Genomic DNA, 23,569 nt, shown 5'->3' with positions numbered 1-23,569 from the left:
TAGGGGGTGATAAATTAGGAGTCTGGCATTAACAGAAGCACATTACTATTAGAAAACAGTTAAGAACCTACTGTATAGCATAGGGACTACTCAATATCTTGTAATAACCAACAATGGAAAAGAATCTAAAAACAGATATACAAATATACATGTATACATGCACATATATACACGTATATATACATGCACAACTGAATCACTGAGCTATATGCTTCATACTAGCATATTAGCATAAATCAACTATACTTCAATTAAGAAAAGAAGAGTAGACAGGCAGTGATTTTGCAGTCACTGTAAGTATTCACGGCTTCCTAGGTGGCACAGTGGTGAATCATCAGCCAATGCAGGAGATGCGGGTTCAATCCCTGGCTCAGGAAGAACCCCTGGATAGGAAATGGCAATCCACTCCAGTATTCTTGCCTGGAGAATCCCATGGACACAGGAGCCTGTCAGGCTACATCCATGGGGTGGGAAAGAGTTGGACATGACTGAGCAACTAACGCTTTCACAACTTTCACTATATGTGTGGAAGGAAGTGTGTTATTGGGTGGGAAGTAGGAGGATGTTCCAGGTAGAGGAGTCACCGAGCAGCAGAGAAATGCTACATTTTCTCTTTGGGGAAAAAGTAGGACTTTGGGCATGTGGACGCTTAACCCTGCATCCTTGTCCTTTCTACTCTTTTAACACTTTCCTGACACCATTCTCACATAATGAATATCATTTCAGTCTTTGGGGCAGAAAAATAGATGATTCATGCCAGAATGAATGGGGAAAATATTGTTTGCTATTTATTGTGTTGTACAACTGAATACAAATCACCTACAAATAAGTGGTAAAGTTTTTGAAACGGTAGCTTAAAATAGCATCTTCAGTAAGTGCTTGGAGTATAACCACAAGAGAAAACAGGGCTCTATCTACACATTTTATAATTCTAATGCTCTAAAATTAAAAAGTAAAATTCAAGGACAACTTGTAAAAGAGGTGGGAGAATTACTGGGAACTTTTGTTCAGCTTGTAGATTTTCTATATTATCTTTTTTCCTTTTAAAGTGGGGAGGGACCTTTCAAATTGTAACTGAGCACAAAATTCCCAGAATTTGGCTTCTGGGCTTAGGCATTTTTAACCATCCACAGGACACACTAGAAGAATGTCAGCACAGGGCAACCTCTGTTTAAGTTATATATGAATATGCTTAAAAGTAATATTGATTTCCATTCAGAGGTGTGACATGGGGGAACACAGGACAACTTAAGGCTTTTTCACAATTTTCTTTAAACATAATTTGACTTCCAAAAACAAATCAGAACAAACATTCTCCATGGGTCTGGAATTTAGTAGTGGCCAAAGCATCAGAGATTTCAGGGGCAGAACTATTTCTTGGGAGTAATTGCACTGTTTGCACCTATTATTGCTAAATTAAAAATTTTTTAAAGCATAAGTAATTTCCATCTCACATTATATCTTGTAAATTATAATTATGCATTATAATGTATAAATTATGCATTACAACCTAGCTAAATTAGTAGTATAAGAAAAAAGCAAACAAGCCTGAAGCTGTTCCTCTCAATTACCACATGTCAAATGCAGGTTCACATAAATGAGAATATTTAGGAGGAATATGAATTAACTTTATTATTAATGAGAATAATATAGCAGCTTTATTTTAACAATCACTGAGCTCTTACATGCATATTCTAATTTTATTTGCTTAAGAACAATTTTAGTTAGGTGGAGAGGTGTCCATTGTAAAAAGTAGGAAGCCAAAAGTTAGAATAGTTGAGCAGCTGGACAATTAAGGTGAACCTGGGACAGCCTGAATCTGTTCTCATGACTGCACCATGCTTCCTTTCCAAAGAGTAATTAATCCTTAGAATCTTTTAGTAAAAATTTACTATCAAATTGCTTATCAAAAATATTTAAAGAAACATCTATCTAAGGGGCCAGTGGAAAAACTGAACTTCAAATTTGACTCCCCATTCCTAATTCTCTATCTTGCTTGTTTTTAGTAGCTAGACCTTCGGTATAATAGAAGGAGGACAGTACTGATCTCAAAGTCAAGAGCCTGAAGAATGGTTTAGCCACTAACTAGCCAGTGTCAGGAACAAGTCCTCTAATGTTTTCAGCCTTCCACTGCTCATTGCTGAGATCAAGGGCTTTGTCATCTCTGAAACTGCAGCAATTCTAAGAGACCAGGCTTCTAGTTTCTCTTCTTTCATCCTACAATGCTCAAGTATTGGAAAAATTCTTATTTTTTTTTCCTTGAAGACTAATGATGTTGAAGTACAACCACACAGAAGAAACTGGCTATAAATATGGTTTTACAGCCATCAAAAGAGCTTTTCTCATAACTTCCCTCCAATGGATCCTGCCAGCGCCCCGTAACATATAACTGGAACCCACAGTTTAGACAGCCCTTGCAAGACATTTCTCATGAATGGGCAGAATAAGCAGACTACTTCATGGATTTTAACCTCTGTTTATCTTCCCAAACAATTCTGAAATAAATCTGTCATCACTTACAAGACACGAGGGGAATGCAAGGACCAAAATCACTTTCTAGTTCTTTTAGAGAGTCTACTAGAAGTATAGTTGAGAAATGACTTTGTCACTTCCCTTTTTATTGAAAACTAGTATACTTCTCAAGATGAAGAAACAACCCACTTTTCAGAATGTCAAAATCTTCTTGAGAATAAATCAAGTCAGCTAGAGAGATATGTTTAGATGGAAAGATACCAACTGGCCATGGAGTTGCAATTTGCCCTTTCTGAGAGAATAATCTCACTTTTTTTTTCTAACCTCCATTCTCAGTTTTAGCAAGAATGGCTCTTTTAGCACCTTTTCTCTAAACTCCCTGTTCATTTCCCAGGTAGTACAAGGTGAACAAACAACCCACAGGCATTGCAGCTTTAATAGTGTTAGATTGCCAGTGCTTTGTGATACATGTCACTTCCTGGATATAAAACGTATGTGCTGTTTTATGAGTTTCACTGAGGCATCCTTGTTCTTTCATCACCCCTGTTCAGCACCCTCCATTCAAGTATTTGTAAAGCGCTCTCCTTGGTGTCAGGTCCACTCTTAGTAAAAACCAATACTTTGCATGAAAATCATGGTACCATCAAAACCGTAATTCTGATGTTTAAATTTTCTGGTTAGCTCAGTTAACAAAGAGCTTCTTTTATTTTACCCTGTTTAAAAAAAGCAAGCAAACAAACAAAAAATCCCTGTGAAATGTATGAACCCACTGCATATCCCATTTAACTTTGGAAGTTAAATAAAAGATAGCTTCAAGACAATATGTATTTGACCTTCAAAGGATTCTGCAGTCTTCTTTGAAAACCTTTGCTTTTCAGACTACCCAGAAAAATGAAGGATATCAGGTTGAATATATCTGATCATAGGCCATGCCATAAATACATTGCTCAAAAATCTTCATGATACGTGAACCAAAAACGCCCTATGAGTAAAGACTATTGTATCCACTTATAAATTCAGCAGAATTCGTCAAAGTCCAAAGGCTTTTAGTAAATGTTGACTCATCATTAGAAACAAAAGGAGAGAAGGCAGTTCTAGGTACTTTTGCTCAGTTTTTCCTGTTCTGACTTATTTTCTAGAAGAAGCTATCACTCAGACACCTCAACAATCTTCCTATAATGGTCTAGATTATCCATTAATGACAGAACAAATCCTGTACTTCAACATCTATAAACAGGTATCTTAGTCAAACTCCTTGTAGATGAATTTTTCAAGGAAAACAAGCATCTCCCATCACCAGCCCCACACCTGCACCACCCACCTCACAGTGTTCATAGTAAAGGCCAGGATATTTATCTACAGAAAATGTAGGGTCATGTGATTGAGCTGCCAAGTGACTTCACAAAAAAACCGAGTGGATCCCAAATAGGCCTCAGTCTCTGGCAGCCCTGAATGAAGTATTCCATTTGAATTCAGTCTCATTTGAAGGCTTTGTCTTTTCATTCAGAGAAAGAAGCAGGGTTGGAATTTCAGGCAAGGTGGTGGGCAGGGGAGAGGGGATGACATATTTTCATATATTTCTAGTCTGCTGACTTAGTTCGGTTTTGGAGGAAGGAAGAATCACAAAATAAGAAAAAAGGCCTCCCGGTAAGCTATCAGTTTACTCTGAATTATAAATGGACTTCCTGGCTGCCGTCTAGAAGTAGGTGGACTATTTAGGCCAACAGCCTGACGGAGACCTTTGGAATGAGCTGGGGACTGCAGGGCATAGGGTGGTAATTGGATAGTCTGCACATTCTGCTCCTTGTCGGCACTTATCTCAGCATGGAGAGGGGCCACTGCATCTCAGAGGTGTGGCCTGTTGGATGAATCTGAGAGTATGAGGCTTACCCTTTCTGGACCATTGTTTTACAAAAGCAGCTGAGATTTGGTCTTGTGTTTTCACAGGATACTAATTCAGAGTAATGGTTTCTGTAAACATGCTTATTTAATTTATCCTGAGTTACCTGGAGAGTTCAAGTTAAGCTGTGGAGGTCAGTGGACGTACTGGACAGATTCAGTTCAAATGGAAATAAAGAGATTCCAAAATCTCAGTTGTCTGAACTGAGAGACTGATGCTTTGACGCTGCAGAGAGACTTCATATACTCGTTACTCAACCAGGCTTAAATATTTCAGTAAGTTATTTTGTATTTGACCTCCTGGTATACGCCGGACACTGTTCCAAACACTGGGGATACAGCAATTCTCATACCAGAGTCACGGGACAGCTTAGGGGAGTTCTTAGCTCTATTCTCATCATTTTGGTTTCTTTGCTTAGATCACAATAACTCTTCTTCTATAAATTTTAAATTATAAAAAAACAGTGCCTGTGTATAGTTTGAAATCAGAGAGCATGCTTCCTCCAAATATTATACAATACTACTTATATGTGAAATCTAAACAACACAGCAAACTAGTGGATAAAACAAAAAAGAAGCAGACAGCGCAGAAGAATTGATGCTTTTGAACTGTGGTGTTGGAGAAGACTCTTGAGAGTCCCTTGGACTGCAAGGAGATCCAACCAGTCCATTCTGAAGGAGATCAGCCCTGGGATTTCTTTGGAAGGAATGATGCTGAAGCTGAAACTCCAGTACTTTGGCCACCTCATGCGAAGAGTTGACTCATTGGAAAAGACTCTGATGCTGGGAAGGATTGGGGGCAGGAGGAGAAGAGGACGACAGAGGATGAGATGGCTGGATGGCATCACGGACTCGATGGATGTGAGTCTGAGTGAACTCTGAGAGTTGGTGATGGACAGGGAGGCCTGGCATGCTGCAATTCACGGGGTTGCAAACAGTCGGACACGCCTGAGTGACTGAACTGAACTGAACAGATGTAAAGAACAAACTAATAGATACTAGTGGAGAGAGAGAAAGAAGGAGAGGCAAAACAATAGTAGGACATTGAAAAAAGGGAGGTTATTGTGGATGTGAAATAATCATGTTAGTGAAACTTTTGAAAATTATAAAGCACTATAGAATTTAAAGAATCTTACATTCAATAACAATAAAATACAGTGTCTGGTTGTACTACTATACTTCCTGCAAGCTATTACTATACAAAGATTGCAAACCTCTGCAGGGTAGGGATGGCATCTTCTATCTCTTTTGTAACCCTACCAGGCAAGAATACTGGAGTGGGTAGCCATTCCCTTCTCCAGGGAATCTTCCTGACTCAGGAATCAAACCCAGGTCTCCTGCATTGCAGGCAGATTCTTTACCATCTGAGCCATCAGGGACACCCTAACCATACTGCAATGTACACTTACATGCTTACTTCTCCTAATACTGTAAATATAAGTGACAAGCCTCTAATTCTCCACATGATACATCCTGAGATAATGTGAAGAACTGAATGATGGGAATCTCAGATTCACTGAGTGATTCAAATCTCAACTCACCCTTTTGTAAAGTAAGTGTTCCAAAAACAGCCACAGCCATGAGGTGATGATCCTGTATCACTTCGATTTGCTTGTGGTATAGTCTGAAAGCAAACTACTATTTGAATCACTTTCCATATAAGGGTTAGCTACCATTGGCCTTAAAGTCAACTGTGTTACACATTCCTGTCATGTGGTGTAATACACTTTCCAACAGCGATGTATGTGTCAGGACATGAAGAGCGGAAATCTAGAGTTTAACATACGATCGCAAAACCACGAATCTCGAATGCTGGCTAACTTCTGGATAGATCACTGATCTAGTGATCTTTCTCTCCCACCTACTTCAGGTTCCTTATCATATTCAGTTCTGTATCTTTTAGTATCTCAGAGCATCCCTTCACATCCACAAAGTCAACAAACACCATAAAGTTATAAATGGCATTCACAGTTCCTCTCTTTTTCACTTGGTTCTTACTGTCAAAATGCTACCTACAGTATACATTTACTTTCCACCTTCCTTTCCTTTTTTCCTGTTGGTCTAACTAAATTCTAATCCCCCTGTTTCTTCCAGCAGCATAAAATTGGACTGAGTCAGGAAAACATCATTGCTTCCTGGAAACAATGGCAGGAAGCAGCATTTCACACTGAAATGGTTTAAACAATGAGGACAAAAAGCAAAGACTGACGAATTCTACCCGGCTACCCGAAAGACAGCTGCATGAAGATAGTGCTTTTTAAAAAGAACTTTGAATAGTAAGATTTTCTTCAGGAATACCAGAGTTTTTAGGTAGCTGGAATAATTTGAACAAGGCATAGAATAATGGAATTACATAGTATGTTAAAGAAGATTACATAATATGTTGTAGCCAAACTTATAAAGAGTAACACATGGATATAGAAAGAAAAATATAGACTCTTTAAAATATTAGCAGTTTTATCTGTTTATAAAATCAACAAGGATCAAGTTCAACAATATAAACCCATTGCTTAAAAAAAAGCAAACAACAACGAAAAAATTAGGGTGCATGTAGCAATACTAATTTTTAGAAAGAATGTTATTTAAAAAGTCATTCTCATAAACTGCATGGAAGAGTAAGATACTTGAAATCCTTTGGGTGAGAGTTACCAAATTAAAAAATAAATATAAATAAGAGTGTGTGAGTGTGTGAGAAGAGGGAGGGAGGGAGAAAGAGAAACAAATTTTATTTATAATTTGCAAATACTTTTCAAATCAGTAATCTCACTTTTGATTTTTTTTTCTTCATAAGCTATTTAAAATATAGGGGGAAAAGACCAATAAATATTTACAAAGATTCTAATCACCAAACCATTTATAATTTAGGAAAGTTCTACAAAGACGAGAAAAAAAGGATTGGCAAAGTAAAGCTGGCCAGGAAATATCACTTACTGATTAAAGTCATGTTTACAAAGGTTTAAGTATTTGAATATTACAGAATTTCAGTTCTCTTATTATAAGTGCTCAAAATTTGATTTTAAAGTATTTTCAGAAATGAAAATATTTTATATTAAAAAAGTTGGTATTATCAATGCTAAGGAAGAAAAGCATAATTTATAATAATCAATATAGTACAAATGCAGCTATGGTGAAAATAAAGAAATGTTTGTCAAAAATAAAATATACACTAATACTGAAAATGATTGAAATAATCGACTCTGATCAGGAATATTAAACAATCTGTCGTTACTTTTTACATTCTAACAGTATTATAAAATGAACACATTAATTTCTTAATATAAAAAGTTTATTTTCAATAACTAACATCATCTTAAATAAAATTTATACAAATGTACTATTGGGATTCAGTGAGATACAGGGACAAAATTATACAACTTCTGGGATATTCTATCTAATTCTAGCTAATATTTTCAACATAGCTTAACTGGAGAACTCGAGGAGTGGGTTCATAGCACCCATGAAATGGGTGCTGCGCAGGTCATTGAAAACCCAAGCAGTCTGTGATTAACCCATACACGGTCAGTTGCAAACTGGCTCAGTTAAGTGTTTAGATGTTCTCAACCTCATTTTCTGCATCTGTTAAATGGGAGTGGTAACACTCACCGGTGTGACTTGATATGAAAATACTGTAAAGTGCTCAGTGACCCAGAGGGAAACACAACAAGAGTTCAAGAGATGTTAGTGTTGCGAAAGGAAAACAGTGCGGCAGAAGCCAACACAGGTTGCGAGGCTGCAGCATCCAGCTCTCTGCAACCCCGTGGACTGTAGCCCGCCAGGCCTCCCTGCCCATGGAATTCTCCAGGCAAGGGTACTGGAGTGGGTTGCCATTCCCTTCTCCAGGGATTGTAAAGCTATTGTCCTCCAATTAAACATTAAAAAGAAAGAAAGAAAACAAAAGTACGTAGGTACAGAGAGAGATCTGAGCTCAGTATATTGAGGAACTGGGAAACACTGGGCATTGTGCTACCTTGGAAACAGCTTCTTCGGGAGGCAGAGAGCTGCCCTCTTGCTGGGAATGTGCCCTCTGAGCCTGGGTGACCTGTCAGAGCAGCTGTGGAAAGAGCAGCTGTCATCCAGCAGAGAGTGATGCTGCGGTGCACCTCCAGCCTCTTTCATCCCCAAGACCCTTTGGTCCAGAACAGTTTTTCAACCCAAGGTCATAAAGATTCAGCAATACTTTACCCCAGAAGAGACTTAAAAACTGCCACTGATTCTACCGATTCCCTATTTCTCCTCATGTCCTTTACAGCCATGTGACTGTAAACAACTTACTGAATCCCATTCTGCCTCAGCCTCCGCATCTGTAAAATCAGATTAATCATAGAACCACCCAACAGGGTTGCAGAAAGACCATTTAAATGGGTATATATGAGGTCCTCAGAAAATACTTGGCTCAATTCAAGTGTTCAATCTACAAGGATACTTTGTACCATGTAAGTAATATAGTGAATATTTTATAACAACTATAGAGTATAACCTTTGAAAATTGTGAATCACGGTGTTGCACACCTATAACATATAATATTGCACAACTATATTCAGTAAAATAGATAAAAATTTAAAAGTCAAAAAATCCAAGTGCTCAACAACTTAGTTGCCATTATTATTCATTATTACTGTTTTTATTCACCAATGGTTGGTTTATCCTCCTCTTTTTGCTATCAGTACTCTAATAAGGTGGTTCTTTCTTTTAAATTTGCAAACTCTGGTGGACTTTGCATAGCTCTATTATCTCTATATGAAGCTAAACATTTTGAAGGAAAATCCAACTGAAGTTGTCAGTATCTTTTCTAAGATAATTACATTATGTACCTTCAAATATTAGGGGAGATATCACATTTATCTAACAGTAAATTACTCTTACTACTTTTGGTTTCCTGATATTTACCTTCTATGTTCTGCTTTATGCACAATAATTAATTCATAAAGTAAACTATCATTACTTTATTTTCCAAGCACGAAAATTATCGTTTCAGGTGTCATAAGGAAATACCACTGAGTATCTTAACACATGTATTTTCTCACAGGTCTTGAAGACTTAAAAGTCCAAGGTCAAGTGCCAACTGAGTCAGTGTCTGATGAGAGCTCTCTTCTTGTCTTGCATATGACCGCCTTTTCCCTATGTCCTCACATTATGGAGAGAGACAGAGTTCTGGCCTCTCTTCCACTTTTAATAAGGACCCTAGCATATTAGGATTAAGGACCCACCCTTATGACTTCATTTAATCACTACCACTTTCTTGTAGGTTAGGGCTTCAACATATGAATTTGGTGGGGGGTACAATTCAATCTACAGAAATTACCAAATTTCCAGTTTCCATGGAAATGCTAACCAATCCCATGTTAGCTGTAATTTTTAAGCCTGTCTTTACTTTTCTTTTGGGATTCCCTGCTGGCTCAGATGGTAAAGAATCCGCCTGCAATGTGAGAGACCTGGATTCGATCCCTGGGTTGGGAAGATCCCCTGGAGGAGGGAAAGGCTTACCTGCTCCAGTATTCTGGCCTGGAGAATTCCATGGACTCTACAGTCCATAGGGTAGCAGAATTGGACACGATTAAGCAACTTTCACTTCTCTTACTTTTCTTTGGATATCAGGCTTTTAGCACAGTCATTCATCTTTGACCCACAACAGATGTGTGGTCCCTAACTAAAAGCATATATCTTTCTTTCTAGTTGCCTAGTCTATAATTTTGAAGTTACCAGTGACCTCTCTCTGTCATCCTTTTCCTAGTCACCATATTTTACTGACCCATTCTTTGAAGCAACTCAGCAACATCCTTCCATTTTTATTAACCCTGCCACCACCTCCCTCCAGGGCCCTAAGCACTTGATGGATCACTGACCCAGCAGCCCAAACAATCTTCTTGCCTGTGTTACCCTCCCTCTGGAGGATAATGCACAGTCAATTACTCTTTCTAATAGAACCTTATCTTGATTTTATTACTTGCTGAAAAGTCTGTGTTTCCCACTGTCCATCATATTCAGTTAAAGAGCGTCTCCTTGGTAGTCCTAAACTTTGAATTCTAGTTAGTTCTAATGTTTCCAACAACTTTGGTATTAAGAATCTGGAAAAATAGTCAAAGAATATATTTTAACCTAGTATTCACTAATCTTTACTTTCTGTATAGACTTTTTTCTTGTATGCAGAAACTCCCCAGCAAGACTGCATTTTTTCATGGCGTCACGAAGATCATCTAGTCCAGTGATCAAAGGCTCAAAGCACTTTATATTTCAACCCCTTAAAAAAGTCTTTTTTTTTTTTTTCTGCTAGCACAGCTATAGATTTTCAGAGAGCACCTTCTAGCTCATTTTTTCTCAAACACATCCTTTGTCCAGAGGCCTTTTGTATCTCACTATGAGTGAAGAAAAGCTTCTCTACTGACATATCTTCATCAAAAGATTTCTTCGGACTAGGTGAATTTTGCTGCTGAGGACACAAACACACCTATAACATCTGCAAATACTAGCAAATCCCTTCCAGAACTTTTCATCCATATTCAAGTGATTTTATATGCTCTTCAGGATTAAGCATTTGATGTGGTTCAGGACACGCTACTCCAAAAGACGGGGCCTCTACATATTAAATAAAAATCTTAAGTTGAAAGAGTTTTCCCAAAACATAGAAGCAGAAAGATCACTCTAAACTCTCCCCCTTCATCCTTCTTTCCTGAAACAGGTCCTAAAACTCCCACATGAAAGGTGTGCTCCCCATACCAGGAAAGACAGCATTGTCACCTGCAACAGGAACTTTGGGCAAATACTCTGTGCAAACAAACCTTTTTAAACTAATGCTTATTTTCCTGTTATTTCTGAAACCAAATAGAACTGTGTGGGGCCCTCGCAGCTACAAAAGCCCCTCTGTGCTCCCTGTTTCCTACTTGTAGAAAAGGATTTTAGTCTCCTAGGCCTTCTCTGTGGAGAAGGCAATGGCACCCCACTCCAGTCCTCTTGCCTGGAAAATCCCACGGACGGAGGAGCCTGGTAGGCTGCAGTCCATGGGGTCGCGAAGAGTTGAACACAACTGAGCGACTTCGCTTTCACTTTTCACTTTCATGCATTGGAGAAGGAAATGGCATCCCACTCCAGTATTCTTGCCTAGAGAATCCCAGGGACAGGGGAGCCTGGTGGGCTGCCGTCTATGGGGTCACACAGAGTTGGACATGACTGAAGCGACTTAGCAGCAGCAGCAGCAGTAGCAGGCCCTCTCTGAGTTCCAAAAAGCAGACTGGAGCAAATTACCAATTAGGGAAGTGAGGGGATGGAGAAACAAAGGAAAAGCAGTCAAGCAGGAAAAGCACTGATGATTCAGCAATAGCTCAGCAATAAAACAGAGTCCCAGCTCCTCCTCGGGGGATATACGTAATGATCTGAGGGTGTAGCTTTGATTTGGTCTCATCCCCTGAACACAGGGCCCCAGACTGGCTGGAACCAGGAGGCTGACTGTTGTGATTCCTGAAATACCACTGTCACCACCAACCAATCAGAAGAGAGTCCACAGGCTGCAACCCTCACCCCAAGTGTTCCCTTTCAAAATCCTTCCCTGAAAGCCTTTGGGGAGGTCAGTTTGGGTCTTTTGAGCATGAGCTATCCATTCTCCTTGCTTGCTGCCTCCAATAAACACTGTACTTTCCGTCACCACTATCTGGTGTCAGTAAATTGGCTTTGCAGAACAGTTGGGGCACAGAGCCAAGTTCACTTGGCGATGCCTCGTCACCACTTACTACCCACAGCCCGAACCCTCTTGTCTGGACAATTCTTTGCAAATTTATTACTTCTTTATCTAACACTTCTGGTTCCAGTCACTCCCTTCAGGTCTTCCTTCTCTTGTGAAATGTCCCATGTACATGAACAAATTCAATGAATGCATATGTTTTTCTTCTGCTCATCTGTCTTCATCAATTTGATTTTCAGATCCAGACAGGAACCCTAAGAGGTTTAAGAAAAACATCTTTTTCTGCTGTTCTTCTCAATCTCTGAGAGGCCAGAGTCACTAAAATTAGGTATAAATGCCTAACTGTACTAGAAAACCATAAGGTTAATAAGCAAGAAGACTATTCTGGAATCATATGCCATTTTATAAGGAAAGATTTTTACAGGTCATTAAGTTCAGCTTCATCACAGAGAACCAAGGTAAGCTTATTTTCTTAAACATACACATTTTCGGCCTATTTATTGTCTTCACTGGGGTTTCATAAATTATACGTTTCTGTTCTCTGCAAAGTTTCAGAGGAGTAGCTCCGCGTCGACCCTCCATGCTGTGTAATTTTAGGAGACTAGAATTTCTGCCTGCTGAATCCTGGTAATTATTGCTAACACCCCCAGAATTCTGGCTTGTCTTTACCCAGAGGCTTAAGTTCCTGATCTGATACACCATCAACTCTCAGCCCAAAGGTGTTCAGCAGTTGTTAATATCTGTTGCATTTTAATAGAACTTAGCCTTGGAGCACCTGACCAGGGAGTATGCAGTGTGAGACTGCTCAAGCCCCAGACACTGATTATGGGCATTCACTTTAATTAACTGGAAACTTTTAACCACTGCTTTTCTGAAAATGCATGCCCTTGAACTTTCAAAATAAACGTGATCTGTGGTTCCACAAAGGTTTTGGCCATCCAACCAAAGCATTGTCTTTTTAAGATGAAAGAACTGCCCTTGAACAATACTTCCTGCCAATTACCGTCTTCTCTGGGATTTAAGATTTAGGTGAAACACAACACGGAAATGTCTGCCTTTCTGGTATAGTCCTTACGCTCTCCTTGAAGGCAAAAATTAATATTAAGAGAATTATTAGTTGTTCTAGAGGTGCTTGTCTTCTCTCTTGCCTGAAATAACAATTAACTTGTCAATCTCAATCTACAGTAATGTGTGTATAATAATATATACACATACATATATGATATATATGTGTATGTATGTAATATATACATATACACATTTATCACTGGGGAGGATATATAATTTTCTAAGAAAATATATCTTTATGAAAGATATTAAGTGAAATATACATAAAATATATAATAAAAATAATTAGGAAAGATAATTGAGATGAGCTATAAACACTCCATTTTATAACCCTACATATCGAAAAGAAAAATGTTCTAAACTGAATTCACTCATGTTCAGTTAATCTGAAAAACAGAGTGCTTTCCTCCTAATCCAATAAACCTTCTATTTATGATAATCAAGTTATTTTTCTTCTCAAACCACTTTCATAGATCTTGTTGGTCCTGAGTCCTAATCCAATTTACTAATGGCAGATTCTAAAAGTTGCTCTTTGAAAGAATTTCAGGTTTCCTTATTTCTGAAAATACAAAACATAAATTAAGATTTCAAAAAGAACACTCAGAGTGGATTAATTTGGAAGTTTGGTTGGCATTCAATTTTTTTTTAAAATTTTCTTTCCTCAGATTCACCAAATGTCTTTTGTTGATAAGATAAAAATAATTGAAAGTGTGATTGATGTAAATTATATAGGAGAGCTGAGCTGGGACTGAAGCAAAAATATCTTTTAAAAAGAAAATCTGTCTATTCAGATCTTAGATAAAATAATGAAAAACTATACAGAAATATGTTCTCTTGTTGTAATTTACCATATCAATTCCTTTTATGTTTAGTAAGATTGTAAGTTTGCTGGCAGTGTTAAAAGTATTTACTTCTTTTCTAATGTTTTAAAAAAAAAGGAAATTCACTAACTATACAACTTAATGTATGAAAATAAATTTATCTGGTCACCCTTAAATGAAAACATTAGTTTTTCTTAGTGGTTTTAGAAAGTTATCAACACCTCCCCAATACAATGTGATTTCATTTTCCAACATTAATTTCTGTAAGACAAGTTGTTTGCCCATTATTATTACTTTTAGCCAAACCAATGTTGTTAAGTATAAGCATTCTCTTAAATCACTTTATGACAGCTTTCTTTAAAATCACTTAGCTCATCCATATAGTTAATCCAACACACTAAAAAAATATCACCCACACAACCTAATCTGGTATTTTCATCACATACTCAATACCATCATAAGTGAATTTTAAAAGTAATTATGTAAATATAAATAAAACAGAAAAGCAATGTTATGTAACATTATTCATAGGTTACCATTTTTATTTATAACACCTCAAAGAAAACTGGAGATGATGACGATTTTTTAATTTTCACATGTATCTGTATGGTATGAACTGCTCCTTTGTGGGAAGAAGGTCAACAGGTTCCCCCTGACCCCTCAAAGTGAAAGTGAAAGTCACTCAGTCATGTCCAACCTTGCGACCCCATGGACTACACAGTCCATAGAATTCTCTCGGCCAGAATACTGGAGTGGGTAGCCTTTCCCTTCTCCAGGGGATCTTCCCAGCCCAGGGATCGAACACAGGTCTCCCGCACTGCAGGTGGATTCTTTACCAGCTGAGCCACAAGGGAAGCCCAAGAATAGTGGAGTGGGTAGCCTATCCCACTCTCCAGCAGATCTTCCCAACCTAGGAATCAAACTGGTCTCTCCTGCATTGCAGGCAGATTCTTTACCACCTGAGTTATCAGGGAAACTGTTTCCTCCAAATTAAGACCTTACTCTGAGTTCAGTGACTTGCACATTTTTCAGTGATTAGCTATTTATATGTCCCCTCCTCTATACCTCTCATTGCGCTGCCACTTCAGTTTAGGGCCTTCTGCTGTTTTGTCTTTATAGGCGCCCATTATCTTCCATTTCAGATGTTAAATCAGCGTGCCTCTGGGCACCAGCTGTCTGAGTCAGGGCCCATTCACCTAGGCGCTTGCCCACTGGGTTGGCTCTTCTTGCTTTAGACTCTTCTGTCCACGTGCCATGCGCCTGGTATGTCTCTTTCAGTCTTTAAGAAGTGGGCCCATCTTGATGTTTTCACTTAAGAAAATGTAGTGATTTCTGTAATTTAAAAATGTCTGATTTGTGCCATTATAATTAATAAAAGTGAGGTTCTATTCTTGAGAATATATATTCTTGGTTGCTAAAAAGCCCTTTTCCTTATGCAGTGATGATAATACGTGGTAGCTCTGATTTATTTTGTTTAACCATATTTTAGGATCCTTCTACAGTCCATAAGGTCACAAAGAGTCAGACACAACTTAGTGACTGAATAACAAACTGGCTACATTAAAAGAGGATAATCATAATATTTTCATTCATAATAATTTTTTTAACTAAAATGCCACATTTTGAATGTTTCCAAGGACGTCATTAAATTTTTAGCTCTCATTTTTAGCAGTTCCTTCACTATCTTGGTGTATTCAAAGCACTGGGATATGAGGTAACAGTCAATAATATCAATAGAAATACAATTACCAATTGCTCAACATGTGGTGTCCACTAGAAACCAGTTACTATCGAGGCATTAGTTTTTGTAGATGTAAACTTAAAGTTGAAAGTGGAAATATTTTAAGTCAAGATCACACTGCCAAAGGTTTACAGCTTAAAGAAGTGCTCTAATTGGCCAGCAAGTCAATTGAGCACCTTACTTTTGGCCACTTGATGCCAAGAGCCAACTCACTGGGAAAGACCCTGATGCTGGGAAAGACTGAAGGCAGGAAGAGAAGGGGGACACAGAGGATGAGACGGCATCATCTCGAAGGCATGGATGCATCACTGTGATGGCATCACTGCGAAGGACATGAGTTTGAGCAAACTCTAGGAGATGGTGAAGGATATGGAAGCCTGGCCTGCTGCAGTCCATGGGGTGGCAAAGGGTCGGACAAGACTTAGTGACTGATCGAGAACAAAATCGCATGGGTCCAAACCAGCTGGAAGAAAATTCAGAAAATAAGAGGAACCACGAAGAAGAGAGGAAACTAGCAATAGGAGAGTAAAAAAACAACCTCAAATGTAAGTACAGACTCACTCAATCAGCAGAATCTAAGGAATTTTTGCAATTGAAGCGAAGTATCCACACAACAGCATGACCTCCTTGTTTGCCTCCAGCAAGTGGCAGTAGATATTACTTTGGATTTATGGATTTGGTAAATGGTGTTCTTCCTTGTTCTTTCTAAAACAGGGAATTTTTGCTTATATCTTTTTCTGACCATGCTAATTTTCTTTTTTCTTTTAAGATAATAATATGAAAAAACATCTTTAAATTATGGTATGAAATAATTTATGGACTTGTTTTCTATTTTGCATTTTGTTATTCTTGACAAATGTTTTAGTTCAGTTTAGGTGACAGAAGATGAGATCCTCTGTTGGATGGCATCACTGATTCAATGGACATGAGTTTGAGCAAGCTCCAGGAGATGGTGAAGGGCAGGGAAGCCTGGCATGCTGCAGTCCATGGGGTCACAAAGAGTTGGACATGACTGACTGACTGAGTAACAACAAGGCTTTTGAGACAATTTGGGTACAATGCAAAAAAAAAAAAAACATCACACGTTTTCCTGGCTGATACAGTCAGTCATGCAGAAATACAGACTTTCCGCTGGCATGTTACCTATGAAGTGCTTTCTAATGGTTTAAGTAAATGTCAAACACATCATTTGGTAAAAAGCCGCTATGAATAGACAAGATCAACATCAAACTGATGCTGATTTAAAAATTCAGAAGAATAAGACCTCTGAGGCACTCAGGTGGATAGTGCCTAAAAGTGGATCTTCCTAACTGGGAGTTGTGTGCTAGTGTTTCTACCAGTTCTCATTCAGGAATCTAAGCTTCAGAAATCCTATATACAAAGGGACGTCTTCTGGGGAATAACTACAGGACAGCATCAGAATTGAAGTCAAATGTGGGTGTCAGCAACAAGAAGCCTTAGTGGTCATAGCAACAGCAGAGCCTAACCCCTCCCACCCCCACCCCTCTCCTTCCCGCAACCATTTAATGTGGCATCAGTCAGAATTAACACATGAAAAGCAATCTGGATGGGGCTGTGTGGCCTAGACCTAACCATCAGGGGATGAAATAGTTCCATACATTCCCAGAGAAGACTGAGAAAAGAGGTGTGTAATTGGATATCCGTCACTCATAACAGGAAAATCACATAACTCCTAAATCTGTACCCACGTTAAAGCAGCATTTTATAAGAAGGATAAACACCTATTTACAGTAGAAGTGGTAAAAAATATCAAGTGTTATGAGATTATTATGGATCTTGTAAAAACCAGTCCAGGGGCAAAAAAGAGGAATATGATGGAATTGATTTATTTCAGGCTGATATTTAATGAAAAGCCAGATCCTGAGGACAAAGCTGTAACAATGTTTCGCCTTCCTTTAGAGCCTCCAGCAACCTCTTCCTGTGATCCCTTACTGAACTAATAGCTGTGCTCTGGATATTGCTGTCATTATTTTAAAACAATCAAGCATGTATGTTTGTATTTATATCTATGACTTTCTCTTTGACAAAATGTATAATACGAAGGAATGTATTAATTTCACAGCTGAGTCAGGTCATCTGCTTGGAATTGGCTATATTGGATACCTGGTCATCAACAACCTATCCAGACCTAGGCTCTGACGGGGGTATCTCCCCATATTACCCAGTAATTTGATAGAAATCTGTAGATCAGAAAGAAAGGAGATTAGTCAAGAGTGAGCCCTAATGTATGCTACAGACTTTGGCTGATGACACATCAATGGAGGTTCATCTACTGACACAAACGTACCACCTGGTAGAGGATGTTGACGGGAGAGGCGGCTGTGTGTAGCGGAACCTGGGGGTATTTGGGGACGAACTCTCTGCTCCATTTTGCTGTGAACCTAAAACTGCTTTAAAATGAAGTTTACAGAAAGGTGAGATGGTGGAGTTGGGGAAGTGAGAAGGAGGCACAAGAAGGTAGGGATATATGTATAATTATGGTTGATTAACGTTGTTGTACAGGACACACCACCCCAACACCGTGAAGCAATTATCCCCCAAATAAAAACATGAAGTCTATCAAATAAATAAAGGAGATTCAGGTATGACCCACCCGGGCAAACTCTATTGTCTATTCAAGCCAAGATTATCTAAAGGAGAAAATGTCTTATCTCATTCTACACCAATGTCAACAGTTTAGGCTTGTGTTTCCAATATCCCTAAAATTCCTTAATAACCTGCAATTGAACATCTTCAGTTTGTCCCCTCCAAACGTATCTAAATCACACTGAAATTAGAAGCATCTATTGGTTCACTGACTTTAACCAGACTTCTAATTAACTGTGCAACCCACACATCCCTGGGGACTGTCTACCTCTTGAGATCGCCCTCAAATTTTCTTGGGCCCTCAAGGCTCCAGATTTCCGATGCTGCCAAGGTGCCTGACATTCTCGGGATCTCTTTCATTTCCAACCATGTGCTTCTGCTCTTCCTTATGGAAATCCAGATGAGACAGCACATGTCTTCACAAGCATGGAAATTTTTACTGAAATTTGACTTTTCGGCAGAGTTTAAAAGAAATTAATACAGAAAGCTTTAAATTGAACGATACACTCCCCATTTTTAAAACACCTTTCTACAACTTTCCCTGGAGACTAGTCCTTGTCTCCCTCAACTGCCCCTGCCCCTGCCCCTCTCTCCTTCCTGCCTTCTCCTTTCTTCTCTTCTCGCCTCCCCTTTTGGAAGCCAAAATAGAAATTCCTATAATTTTATTATCCAGAAACACCTAACTAACTCTTTTTACACCTGGTTTTCCTGCTGACATCTATGCCCTCGGAATCAGACCTTCCATAAATACTTAAGATTTTGACACCAAGTTTCCTTCCAGAGATGAATTTTGATGCCAGCTATAGAGATTACACATCTTTCTACTTGGTTACGTGAGTTGTATTTTATCCTGAAACTACCCCCATTTGAGTTGAAATGGATGGACAGAAGGAAAGCAAGAGATTATACATCAAGGATCTAAAATGCACTGGGCCCCTGGCTAGCAAGCATGTTTACGGTTTAATGTAAATCTTGCAATAGATCTATGTTGCAGCTGTATTGCTATCCTTATTTTAGAAAGGAAGCAGAGGCTCACAGAGGTTAAGTCATTTGCTTAAAATTACACATTCACTTAGGAGCAGAGGCTAGATTTGGAAAATTGTACGCTAATTTAAAAAAAGGTGTGTCTACTGCATCTGTTGTCACAGGACAGAAAATGGGCAACTGGAAAAAAAAGACACCAGACTTGAACAGGAAAAAAAAAAAAAAAAAAGATTGAGGTGGCTTTAGCTAAGAACCTGTAGTTACCAGACCTTGGGGGAAATTACTAAACATCTGATTCTCATTTTTCTTGTCAATAAAGCTCTGATCCTTCTGATCCAGCTGAGTTGTAACGATTAATTTGCATGAACGCATTTTATAAGTCAGGGGCACCTTTATTTAGGGAAGAAGAGCACAGGTTTTGGCTGCAGATGGCTTGGGTTTAAATCATGACCTTTCACTTCCAAATGGTGACTTTGTTCAAGTGATGCTCCTCTCCAAGCCTCAGTTTCTGCACATGTTAAACAGAAATAATGTCTAAAGTCCTAGGTACTAAGCACTATAAAAGATATAAAGTGTTTAACAGGCTCTGACATATGCTGAGATGGGAATACATTTAACAACTGTTGTTACTGCTAAATTGTAACATCTTGGGAGTATTGGGGGTACAACTGCTCACCCTTCCTTTTAATCCAGACTGAAACGCAGGACCACGCAACGTGCGCCTCTGTGTCATTCACACGGTCTGAGATGCAACATGCCACTCGGAGTTGTGGAATATGGTAACACTTCCTTCAGCAGGGTCCTTTGAAATCATTCATGAAAACACCAGTGGGAAGGGCAGAGTTGCCAGAGAGCTCAGCATCTGGGCCCAGTTCCTGTCCCAAGCCTACACCATGAAACCCTCCCTCCTCTCTCCCCTACCCCACGAAAACTTGGTTTGGAAACTTGAGGTACTTGGTCATGTATGTGGAGACTCAGATTTGTTCCACAAACCCAGGTACTTGCAAAATGAAGACTGAGAAACATTTGCATGACCTTGTGTTGATATTGTCCTATTACCTGGTAAAACATGTGGCCCCATGGAACTAGGGTCTCACCAATTCAATTAGCTACTTTGCTTCGGTTGAGAGGAGTTCTCTCTAAATCTCACCCTCCTAGGAAGCGAAGCTGAGTCTCTTCTATAATGCAGGAAAATGAGTAGGGTGATTTCTACTTTGATTAGCATTGACTTCCCTGGTGGGTCAGAGAGTGAAGGATCTGCCTGCAATGCGGGAGACCAAAGTTCAAGCCCTGGGTCAGGAAGAGCCCCTGAAGAAGGGGATGGCTACCTACTCCAGTATCTTGCCTGGAGAATTCCATGAACGGAAGAGCCTGGTGGGCTACAGTCCATGAGTTCTCAGAGCTGAATATGACAGATTAGCTTTAATGCATATCCAATAGAAGTGATTTCAGTCTTATCATCCTTTATGGTTTTCATAAAGGTTTAACTGCTATCTCCTCACGTTTGCTGCTTTGTAGACCTGAGTCCTCATTGTCTGGTCTATCCCTAGTTGATCGAGTTTAGTTTCCTGGGTCTGTAGCATTTCTTGAAGAACCCGAATGACCTCTTAGATAGATGTTACAACATCACTTATGAATCTTCAACTGGACCACCCTCATTCTCCCAACCAATGATGTAAGTCTTCAAAATTGTTCGTTATGGAAACACAGACTAAGTATAAATGAACAAGTCTTTTTTTGTCTCTCCAATGCTTCAAAAAGAAGAGTGATAGGAGTACACAGGATAAAGCTCCGTGTGAAAGATGAACTTCTTAGAAATAATTTAGGAAGATGCATGTAAGTACACCGCTGAGGAGATCAGCCTGGCTCGTAGGCAAGCAAGTCCAGAATCCTTCACTGGGTTCATCAGCTCATCAGGTTTCTGTATTTGTCTTCCTCCCTTGGAATAACCAAAATGGAATACTTCCTCCCCAGTCTCTAGGAAACGCTGGAGAGGTATTAGCCCTGTTAGATGATTTTCTCATATGATTTTCCACCATCTTGAGAAACAGACTTTCTTATCCTTGGATATTAAGAGATAATCGGAATTCATGGAGATAAAGCAAAATGTTAGCCTTTAAAATTCTGCTTTTATAGGCAATGGCTTAGAAACTGGCTTTACATTTCTTGCCAACTGATGTATGGAAATAAATATAAATACAAATAGGTCTGTTCTGTTCATTCAGGCATTCCTTTAGTGAACACGCATTGAATGCAATAATATGCTAAGCAGAACCAGATAGATGGAAGACGTACGAGCCTCTAAGCTCAAATAGGATAAATGGAGAGCTAAAAAAAGAAATAATAATCCGTGTTAGGTTTAGTGGTGCCTCAAAAAAAAAGGCATTGAACTAATGACACAGACACACGTGTACATGTGCGTACGTCCATGTTTAACAACAGTGTGACCTAAACAGAAAAGGGCTCAAATGTGGTGGCCTGTGAGTAGCCCCCTTTCCTTAAAAGGGGTCCAGGGGCCTTACAATATGACCTCAGGCTGAGTCCTGGTTATTTCTGGGGTTCCCAGAACCAACTTGGGGAGCCCACAATCTTCTGGATGCCCTTGACTACACCCAGCCACAGCTGCTGCAGGGCTCCAATTTTATTCAGACATCCTCTGAATTTGCAACTTCACCTCACCCCCAGGCCAGAGTATAAGAAAGCCTGCCTTTTTCCTCTGAATTAAGTGGTTCAAGCTTTTTCTCTTTGGGTTAGCCTCCGCTGGATTTATCTCTCAGCAGATTTCTCAGCTTTCAAAGATTTGTTAAGAGTTCCTTCTGGTCATATGTCTTTTTTTTTTTTTTAAATATCTGAGTTTTTGGATTAGGATGGGTTCAAGTTCAAGGACCTCCTCCATTCACCCATATAACCATATACCATTCCTCCTGCCAAAAGGTTCCTTGCCCAGGAAACAAGTTTGAAAATAAAGATCACCAAAGTATTGCCACAGCTCAGCTTACAGCAACCTGAGGCCCTGGTCACCCCATCACAGATTACACACATCTGCAGCTCAGGGCCATGCACAGTGAACACACTGTATCTCTTTATTCCTCTCAGTTCAGTTGCTCAGTCGTGTCCAACTCTTTGCGACCCCATGAATCGCAGCACGCCAGGCCTCCCTGTCCATCACCAACTCCCGGAGTTCACTCAGAGTTGTGTCCATCGAGTCAGTAATGCCATCCAGCCATCTCATCCTCTGCCGTCCCCTTCTCCTCCTGCCCCCAATCTCTCCCAGCATCAGAGTCTTTTCCAATGAGTCAACTCTTCGCATCAGGTGGCCAAAGTACTGGAGTTTCAGCTTTAGCATCATTCCTTCCAAAGAAATCCCAGGGCTGATCTCCTTCAGAATGGACTGGTTGGATCTCCTAGCAGTCCAAGGGACTCTCAAGAGTCTTCTCCAACACCACAGTTCAAAGGCATCAATTCTTCGGCACTCAACCTTCTTCACAGTCCAACTCTCACATCCATACATGACCACAGGAAAAAGCACAGCCTTGACTAGACGGACCTTAGTTGGCAAAGTAATGTCTCTGCTTTTGAATATGCTGTCTAGGTTGGTCATAACTTTTCTTCCAAGGAGTAAGCGTCTTAATTTCATGACTGCAATCAACATCTGCAGTGATTTTGGAGCCCCAGAAAATAAAGTCTGACACTGTTTCCACTGTGTCCCCATCTATTTCCCATGAAGTGATGGGACTGGATGCCATGATCTTCATTTTCTGAATGTTGAGCCTTAAGCCAACATTTTCACTCTCCTCTTTCACTTTCATCAAGAGGCTTTTGAGTTCCTCTTCACTTTCTGCCATAAGGGTGGTGTCATCTGCATATCTGATACTCACTCCTTAAAGTTCTAGAACCTCTGGTTAAAGAAACTCAGGTTCAGTTCTCATCTCCTTTTTACTCTTTGTGTGATTATGACTAATATCCATTACCTTTCTCATTCTCCTAGTCTGCATCTATAACAATATCAATTCCATCACCTTGCTTTGAGGATCAAACACTGACATTTACACTAGTAGTATTCGGTCATTACTTATCCTTTTTCAAACTCCTCCAGTGGCCAGTGAGCACATGGATTCAATGAATGTGCTGAGTCTCTAAGACAGAAGATACATAGATACACAAAAACACACAGGCACTTATTTCTTAATAAAACTTACTTCCTCTACCTGTACATAAACACATGTATAACCTAATCTTGATTCCAAAACTCCTCCTCAAGACTAGTTATCTGACAACAGCAATAATAAATAGTAGAGACTAAA

At 39.3% G+C, this 23,569-nt stretch overlaps 1 protein-coding gene across 2 annotated transcripts in view; it reads right to left on the bottom strand.

Moving 5' to 3' along the window:
• Nucleotides 1–23,569, bottom strand: part of DCC (DCC netrin 1 receptor) — a 1,280,644-nt gene that overhangs the window by 770,752 nt on the left and 486,323 nt on the right. The window lies entirely within an intron of this gene.

This window comes from Ovis aries, chromosome 23 (genome assembly GCF_016772045.2).
Source record: "Ovis aries strain OAR_USU_Benz2616 breed Rambouillet chromosome 23, ARS-UI_Ramb_v3.0, whole genome shotgun sequence".
In the NCBI taxonomy this organism is placed as follows: Eukaryota; Metazoa; Chordata; class Mammalia; order Artiodactyla; family Bovidae; genus Ovis; species Ovis aries.
Note: the sequence above shows the minus strand (reverse complement) of the source record. Positions and strands in the feature narration are given on the sequence as shown.